Source organism: Ciconia boyciana, chromosome 1, assembly GCF_034638445.1.
Source record: "Ciconia boyciana chromosome 1, ASM3463844v1, whole genome shotgun sequence".
In the NCBI taxonomy this organism is placed as follows: Eukaryota; Metazoa; Chordata; class Aves; order Ciconiiformes; family Ciconiidae; genus Ciconia; species Ciconia boyciana.
In genome coordinates, this window is record NC_132934.1 from 67,697,229 (window position 1) to 67,705,875 (window position 8,647).

Genomic DNA, 8,647 nt, shown 5'->3' on the forward strand with positions numbered 1-8,647 from the left:
ATGTGGTCACGCTGGTCAGAGACACAGCACAACCTAAGAACAAGGGATGGTCTCTGTGCCGGCCCCACCTTTCTGATAAGAGACCAGGGATTTTTTGCTGGACGCAATGATGCAGTTTACTTTCCCAGGACAGGAGATTCTCCGCTCTACTTCAAACACCATGTGTGGTCCTATAGCTCTTTTGACAACTGTGTGGAATGGATGCTGTCACTCACTTGACAAAGGTGTTTTGTTGTAAGATCATTTTACGGTACATATACTATTCAATTGGTTAGATCTGAGTACTGTTTCTAATTTCCTGTGACTGGTGTTATTATGGGCATTATCACTCCTACCTGAGAGAGAAACGGGAGATTTCCAGCAACAGTTTATTGACTGATCTCAGAGAAGTTGGGTACTCCCATTTCCTTTGTGGAGAGGGAAACGCCTGCTTTCTTAGGACCATACATTGAATATAGCTGAGTTTTAGAAGCCCTCAGTGCCAACAGAGAACTAGCAGTGAAGGGAACACGTCATGCTTCTTCAAGAGGTTTATGGATGTTTTCAAGTCTAAAGTAGCTGTTACCCCACCACATCAGACTAACCACTTAGTAGGGATTCCGCACTGATGGTAACAGATTGCACTCCAGCAACTCAGTCTAAATTTCTACGAGGAATGTAGTTAAGATGCTGTAGCTGGCTACTCGCAGCGTTTTTGCAAGGACCCTATATGAATTTCACACAGGCAGATGACATTTTCTGCTCCTGTCTACTTACCATGAGAGACTTGGAGAATGGAAAATGAATAACTGCTATCATAACAGTTGCCCTATAAAGGGACCTGGATCATTTAGAGTATGGCATGCCTGAAACATGACTGCATGTACCTGTTGGAGGGGAGTCTGTGTCTTTGTGCATTTAAAGCATTAAAAACACGTGGAGCAGGAAGCAGTGATAATGGTGGATTATATAAACCTAGCAGGGAGGTGTACTGTTGCAGAGCAGAAGTTGGCCAGCATGAAGACACACCAAAACATTTGGAAGGCAAAAAGTTATAGAGGCATCGCTGAGCCCTGCTGTCCCCCAGAAGGTGGGATGGGGGTAAAAGCCAGCACAGGAGCATCACAGCCTTAAGGCAAGGGGCAGTGAGAGGCTGGGACCATAAGCAGGGGAGAGGACTGTCATGGCACAGAGATTACAAACCAACACGGTATTTACCAGAGCTAAATAGTCTGCTGTTAAGGACAGCGGAACCTGTGCAGCAGGCTTGAAGGAAAGCGCTGACCTATTTCAGAGTCAGTCCCCAAGAAGCTGAGTTTCTGGTATGCTGTGCCTGCACAAGGTTCACACCTGACATCCTGGTCTGTCTAGGGATAGATAGAAAGGTGCCACAGATTTGAAGTAGACTCTTGAGTTTAGCAATTGGTATCTGTCCCCCAAGCCTCCCAGCACACCCTCAAAATGTTGTTTCCAACACCCCAGTCAGCATTTACATGCTGACTCAGTGTAAGGAACATGCTGGGAGCCCATTTGCCACAGCTTATAAAAGAAGCTTTAAAGGGCTGTTGCTGCCTTAAAGAATGGCACGTACAAACCCCCCCCTGTTTTGCAGGCCTCCTATGAATGGCTATTTATTCTAATTTACAGCAGGATGTGTTTTATAAGAGGGTAAACTTGGCCTGACTATTTAAGTGAGAAACATTTGAACGCTTACACACACAAACACACACTACTGGGAAAGACCTGGGCCTTCACAGCACACACACACACACATCTCTGCTGGACGGCCACCAACATCCTTGGAACTGAGGGTTGCAGTTGAGCTGCTCCTCCTGCCTTCTTTGTGTGTCTAAATGTGTTGGGCCTCTCTGTTCTGAAACAGCTTGAGGATCTAAAAGTAGAGGAAACACCAGGCTGGTCAGACGTGCAGTCTCGGGTCTGTCTGGGACCATGGCTGGTACTAGATGTCACAGAGAAAAGTGCCTGAAACCCTGAACCGTTTTGCTCACCATCAAGCAGTTAGCAATTGGCCTAAGCAGGAGATATTTAGCCCTTGCTCAAACTTTTCTTTTTTTTATTTCATGGTGTGAATTAGATGTTCATGATTCCCCAGTCAACTCTGAGTGCAAGTACTCAGCCCCGGCATTCGCAGGGCAAAGAAGGATCAGCTCAAGAGGTTACTTTCATAACTATCCAGTTTTCCCACTTCCCTCCTACAGATAACGCAAATCAACCCATAAATATTGTTCTTGGTTTTGAAACCTTGTGTTAGGACTGGTTCAGCCGCTGCTAAGGGTAGCTATCCTGACAAGAAGAGTCAGTCAGTTCAGCTATGGATAGAGATTTGTTTTGACAGCACGCTGAAAATAGCATCTCAGAAACCACACTGCTAGCTGGTTTTAGAAAGGCCAGTTTTTGAAGCGTCTCTGACCGGTCAGCTTGCGACTCTGTAAATAGCAATCACTTTGTTTAGCTATTTTCTGAAAAGTGCCCATGCCTGAAGGACAATGCCATCCCAGGGCACCTCTTCATAACTTAGCCAACCCTGCAGGTTGCTCTCATTCAGCTTCCCCAGGAGCCCCTGGGGCTCATAAGAGGAGCAGGAACTCACCTGGGGATGCCATCACTCAAGGAGCCACCCCACCTGCCTTCCCCTGTGAGGCTGGGCTTCCCGCAGGCTTCGGGGCACTGCCGCTTGGCTGGGGCCCCAACCTGCTCAGGTGAGCTCAGCCCCAGCTGGAGTATGTCCCCTCCCACAGCATCTAATCGTCCTTAATGCCTCACACATAAGCCCAGTCACCCTAGAGGGAAAGAGAAAAATTGAACTGTGGCTCTAACCACTCTTTAAAGACATTTCTTTGGAAGCTGAAAGGTATCTGGCATGAAAGTCCTAAACCCTCCTGCTTCATAAAACTGTCCTCTCCTGGCTGAGAGGCTTCATACATCTTTCCTGGAGATGTAGGTAAGTTGCAAAATATCTTCTCTGGCCCTGCAGGGCCTGTGCCCTCTTGCATCTCTCCTCTCCCATACCCACGTAGCACTGGTGCTGGCTTTGTTGGTGGTCTCTGCGTCATGAGGTTAGTGAAGACAGAGGAACTTTCCCTCTGGCCTTGAGATGTCTATCAGATCACTCTGTGCCTCTGTAGCACAGGGCTCATGCTGTACACTAGCTCTGTGGCTCAGGCTCTGCCACCTCTGCCCTGGAGGCAGCATCTGGGTCCCTTGACTTCTCTGCATGCTGTAATTTACAATATGAACGGGCAGTCAGACCTGAGGGAAGTCACTAAGGTCAGATGTGTGTCCTGGTTTGGGTTTATTTAAGTCTCTTTCAACACCCTGTAGAGCTAACTCCTGACCATGAACATCCATTATGGAACCCGACTTGCTTTTGGGGATCCCTGTGATCAACACCTGCTCAAATTTTGCCTGAAGCTTGCACATCCTGCTTCTGCCGTCCCCTTATCTACACGGTTTTGTGAGTGAAGACTTCCTCCTGGAAAGTTTTTCACCTTTCCTTATCTTCTTTTCACTTTCAGAATGGGATGCCTCTGCCCTGAGGAGGGGGGATGCATCCTACAGCGTCCCCGCTGCCTCCTCCCTTTGTGCTGCTTTCTCCCTGCCTGCCCTCTTCCTCTATCTGCCCTTGGCTTGTTTTTTAGAGGATGTTAAGTGTCAAATTTGGTTGATTTGTTGCAGTCCAATTAGCTGATTCAATCCAATTAAGCTATCTGAACTTATCTGTGTAATGTGGTGGTTTTGTTAGCCAACTCCATTCCCTCTTACCCTTGCAAAAAGTTTTGCCTCCAGCTCCTCCCTCCGGATCTCGGTGGTAGATTTCCACTTGGTTCTTGGCTGCTTGTTCAAAGCTCGTGACTGGGACTCCAGGTTCTGCATATTTCCTTCAGGGACCATCTCCTCCCACTGCCTCCTTCCCCTGGTTAGCCAAGTCTGCCCACAGCTCTCCTTCCTTGCCAGAAGACTTGTAAGTACTGTGTCTGTCCTTGGCAGCTTGGCAATAAGGTCAGCAAGATGCTATCCCCTCATGAGACTAGTCACTTGTACCTGAACTCGGTGAGGTATTGCTGTCCTCTGCCTTGCTTTGGCCAAGTAAAAACTCTGCCCACAGAGAGATGTGTTTTCTCCGTAGTTTCTGTGGCTCCCTGCAGTCAAACTCTTAAATCTGAAACTGTCACCTCCTCAAAGTGCCTTTTTCCTTTCCTAGGGCTATCTCAGTGTTAGGTTGATCTTATTCTTCAGCTACCTCCTCCTTGACCTGGGAATTTTTTTTTTCCTGCTTTGTTCTGTCTGCTGGTACTGTAGATTAAGAAGCAGTATCACTGAGAACAGACCTGTAGGCTAGAAAATCTCCAAAGAAAGGATGATGATGGGTGAAGACTTTAACCTGGAAAGATAATGCCTCAGGTTGCTTGTTTTTATTTAGCAGAGTTCTGGGTATGAGCCTGGAGCACCTACACCTGTAAGAAAATCCCTCCTGGCAGCTCTCCCAGGAGTTCTGTTGCCACCCCCCCGCTAACCATGCTGGCTGTTCCCTAGCAGAGGATTTCAGGCATTGGGATATGACATTGTTCCCGAGACATGACAAAAATGAATTAACTTCCCTAGGTCTTTCTATTCCCAGGCATCCCTATTTACCTGTTTGATTCCTGTTGAGAAAGAGGTCAAGAGAAAAAGCCTGTCACACTGAAGCATTGCTTTCTAGCCACCGTGGATGCTGTCCCAACTAGCTACCCTTGCTTTTCTCTTTTTTTTTTTTTTTTTCCCAGCCAGCTATGCCTGTGTCCAGGGCCATGCAGTGGCAAACAGGGTTAAGGAGATGGATATTCTTGGTCAGGAGTCTTAGGTTCAGTAAGAAGCTTCAAAGAGAAACTTCTGTCCCCTAAATGATCCAGTGAGACCAGGCCTACACAACACTCTCCAAAGCAGTTCATAACTTTCTCTTCCCTAAAGATTGCTCTGAAATTGTCAATATAAAATCTGGAACTTCTCCCCAGGCTGTTGAGAAAGATGAAGGTCTCAGTTCAGAGGAGAGATCTCTCTTGGGTTTCCAAATATTTGGTCTCCATTTTCAGAACTGCCCCAAATGGCAGGATGAGGGGGGATAACTTTCTTGACAGGAAACAGCCTGGCAGGCAGAGAGGGCTGATCTTCTTAATGGCATCTTCAAATCGCCTTAATATAAATCCTCATAGAATAGTCTTATTGGCTTTAATGGGGATGAAAGCAATAGGGCTGCAAAGAAATGAGTAGCACTTGAGAAGCTGCACTAAAGGTGTTTAAGCAGTAATAGAAAATGATCATTTTGCTATAGAATTTGAGCAATCCTTAAGAATTTAAGAGAATTATCTTCCTCTTAAGGACTTTGAAATATCAATTAAAAGCTCTTCAGAAAGGTTATTACTCTCTGTTAATCCCTGATGGCTTTCTTACTTAGGCTGGGCTATAAATTATCTGCCTTGTCCCTAGGAGTAAACCAGTTTGGGGTCCTGTCTCACTGAGCCACATAACTTGAGTACTTCATTCTGGCAGCATGAATATCATAATATCTATTTTTATTATCATCAAACTTTGCTGTCACTGTTTATTTGTAGCCATCTGTCATTTGGCCTAAAACATAAAACAGAGGGGAAAATCGCATTTCTTTATTAACCCATTTGCTTTAAACAACCAGTTCTGTGAGCATTTGCACCTTCAAATAATTAATCTGCTGTTACTCATATGGACAACCAGTGCAAGCAGGAGCTAAAGAATTGATCTGTTGATGATATCTCCCTCTGAAATTGTGCTCCTTGGCAAAATCTTATTTACAACTGTAAGTCCATCAATGCTTTTTTTCCTGAAAGAACTCCTGGTAACTTTTTCAAAATCTTTTGGACAGGCATTTAGCCAATAAAGCAAACTTTCAAATTATTCAAGTTGTGAAAAACATTTTACAGTGAAATCTCAAAGCAGGAACAGCTGCCTGGGTTTGGTTTTGACAACTGCTCTTCACCTAACAACAACTAGCCTATTTGTGTTTACTCATTCATTAATATTGAAAAATAACACAATAGGATCAGATGTCTCGGCTGGCAAATGCTCTACTCTTCCTCGGTGTTAGCGCCTCTGCCTCAGCATTCAAGATACATGTATATTTTGTATTTAAAAACACCTTGTGGTTAGCTTTGTTATTACACCATTGACATAACTTAGCTTCCCAGATAAAATAATTAAGATCCCACCCAGGAAAGGTACAGGTTTAACTGGAACGCAGCAACGGTCCCATTGGTTTTCCAGAGACCACATGCATTCTTAAAGTAAATGTTTTTTAGAACTGACCTGGATGAGAATAAATGCTCTGGTCTAAAGCTCATATTCCACATCACCTGTGATCTCAATGAAATCCCACATTCCTCCTTTATACCAAGCTCTGAGTGGAAAGGAAGATGCTTAATTTTTTAGAACAGAGCCTTGTCAAATGAGGCTTTACCTGTAGTGTAAAGGCGCATGCATTGTTTCAGATGTCTGTGTTTTCCAAATTAAACTCCTTAGGCTCGTTTCAACTTTGGGGCTATTTTTCATCCCCCTCTTTCTACACAATGAGGTCAGATGAGGTGTCCCTCTGATGGTGTGGGGAGCACAAGTGGCTTGCTCGAGGGGAAAGGGCTAGAGGAACCTTGAAAGCTCGTTAGCTATTTAAGTGCCCTTTATTTATTTGCAAGCTGGCTATCGGCCAAAAATGAAAACTCAAACCACTGTCGAGGTATAGGGTAGCCCTGAAATGTCATCAGCAAATGCGTCAAGGAAACCAGAGATGTTTCAGAAATGAAGGTTTTGACCATGTTTTTAATTTATGCATTGCCATTTGGACTTCTGTGGATAGAAATTGTTTTCCTCTGAGAGGGCAGGAATGGCCAAGCCATTCACAGGCCAGAGCGGTACAGTGTTTGGAAACTCAAATCCTCCCCAGGTTACAGCATCAACTGTTTTCATTATTTTAAGTTAGAAGCCTACGTCCTCCACTGAGCTTTGGGGCTTGCATGAGATTTGGAGTGTAGGGACATAAAGCTGTGAAATAAATACCCGAGCAGTTGCCCTGACCCTGGTTTGTACGTGATCAAAGCCTGCCCTGAGCCATTCTGTTAATGTTCAGCATGGTGGTGAGGGAGGGCAGCAACTGATAGGCACCAAGAGATCAGTTTTGCTCAACTGGGCGCTGAGAGGCAGCCCGTTGCTTGATACCTGTGAAGATTCTCCTTGAAAATGCCATTTCATTCTCTTTCGGGGATTTAAGTTCTATACTAGATGGCACCGGACTAAAAGGAATGTCACTGAGGGGCCTTGAAGTATGGAGAAGAAAAAATGGGAAAACAATGGGGGAAAAAATCCGGGAGAATCACTCCCTCAAACAAAAAAGAAAGAGGCAGATAAAACCAGACACATTAGATGCAAACCAAAGTTGCCAAAAGAGCCGGTAGAGTTCCCTAGACCAGTTAAAACCAGTGAAATTATATATGTATTTTGAAAAATTATTCAGCATTAGCTATGCTCCCGTCTCGCAAGTCGAATATGATTTGGTTTAGCTGTGTCTGGAAGGAACCGCAGGTCACAAAGGTAGCACACTATGATTGTTCCAAAAAAAAAAAAACCCAACCCCAAACCACCTCACAGATAAACCTGGAGACTTCCTTGTGAGAAATCCTTCTGCGCCTCATGCCCAAATTGCCTGGTTTTGCAGTAGTGAGGAAGGAGACTGTGTAGAATTACCAAGGATTTACAAGCAAGCAGAGATGATGTGAGGTGCTCAGGCTTAAGGTAAGGAAAAGCGGAGTGCTCTGCTCCTGTGGAAAGCCCCCAAGGCTAGCTAGCGCTGCTGCTGGAAGCAAAAGGATCACTTTGGCAGGCATTCTTGGTACGTCGCTAAATCTCTGCCTAAATTAGGATTAGACTGGAAAGGTCACTATCAAGATAAAATCACTTGTTATAGAAACAATCATCCCCGTTATTTTAATATTTTCAAGTATTAAACAGCAACTGCACGCTGTGCCTGAGCTGCTGCCCATTCTGTGGGAAACTTTTTATCTTTTAGATAGTTCAGAGGAAGGCGTTCAGCATTTGGGCTTGGTTTGAGTGTAAGCCTGGGAAGGGAGTAGCTTGCGGTTTTATTCTCGTTATAGGCCGTAATGGTGCTAAGTCAGAACTGCCTCAGCGTTACCTTGTATATCACATGCTAATCCTTCTGACAGGGTTAGCTGTTAAAGGAAATCTATTTCAACACAACCCACCAGCTGCTTTCGTGAAGCAGCTCTTCCTAAATTGCACAAAGAGCGTGAACCAAAGGTTGCGATGATGAGAAATTTTTAAATCGCTCGTTCTGACGCAGCAGGAAATATTCTGAGCCACGGGTGATTTTTAAAGCACGTGGAACCCTACGTGGAAAAAAAAACCAACACAACCCAAGACCAACAAAAAACTTTCCCTCTCACTCCCGCGAGTGCGCCGAGGTTCAGCGCCGGCCCCTCCGCTGCAAACCGCGTTGCAGGGCGGGCCGCCGGTTACTGCCGCCGGCGGCAGCGCCGTTAAAAGCGGGGGGGACGCGTTGCGCCGCGCTCAGAGCAGCAGCACTTCACGGCGCTGAGGCTGGGCTGGGCTGGGCTGTTCGGCGGGCTGC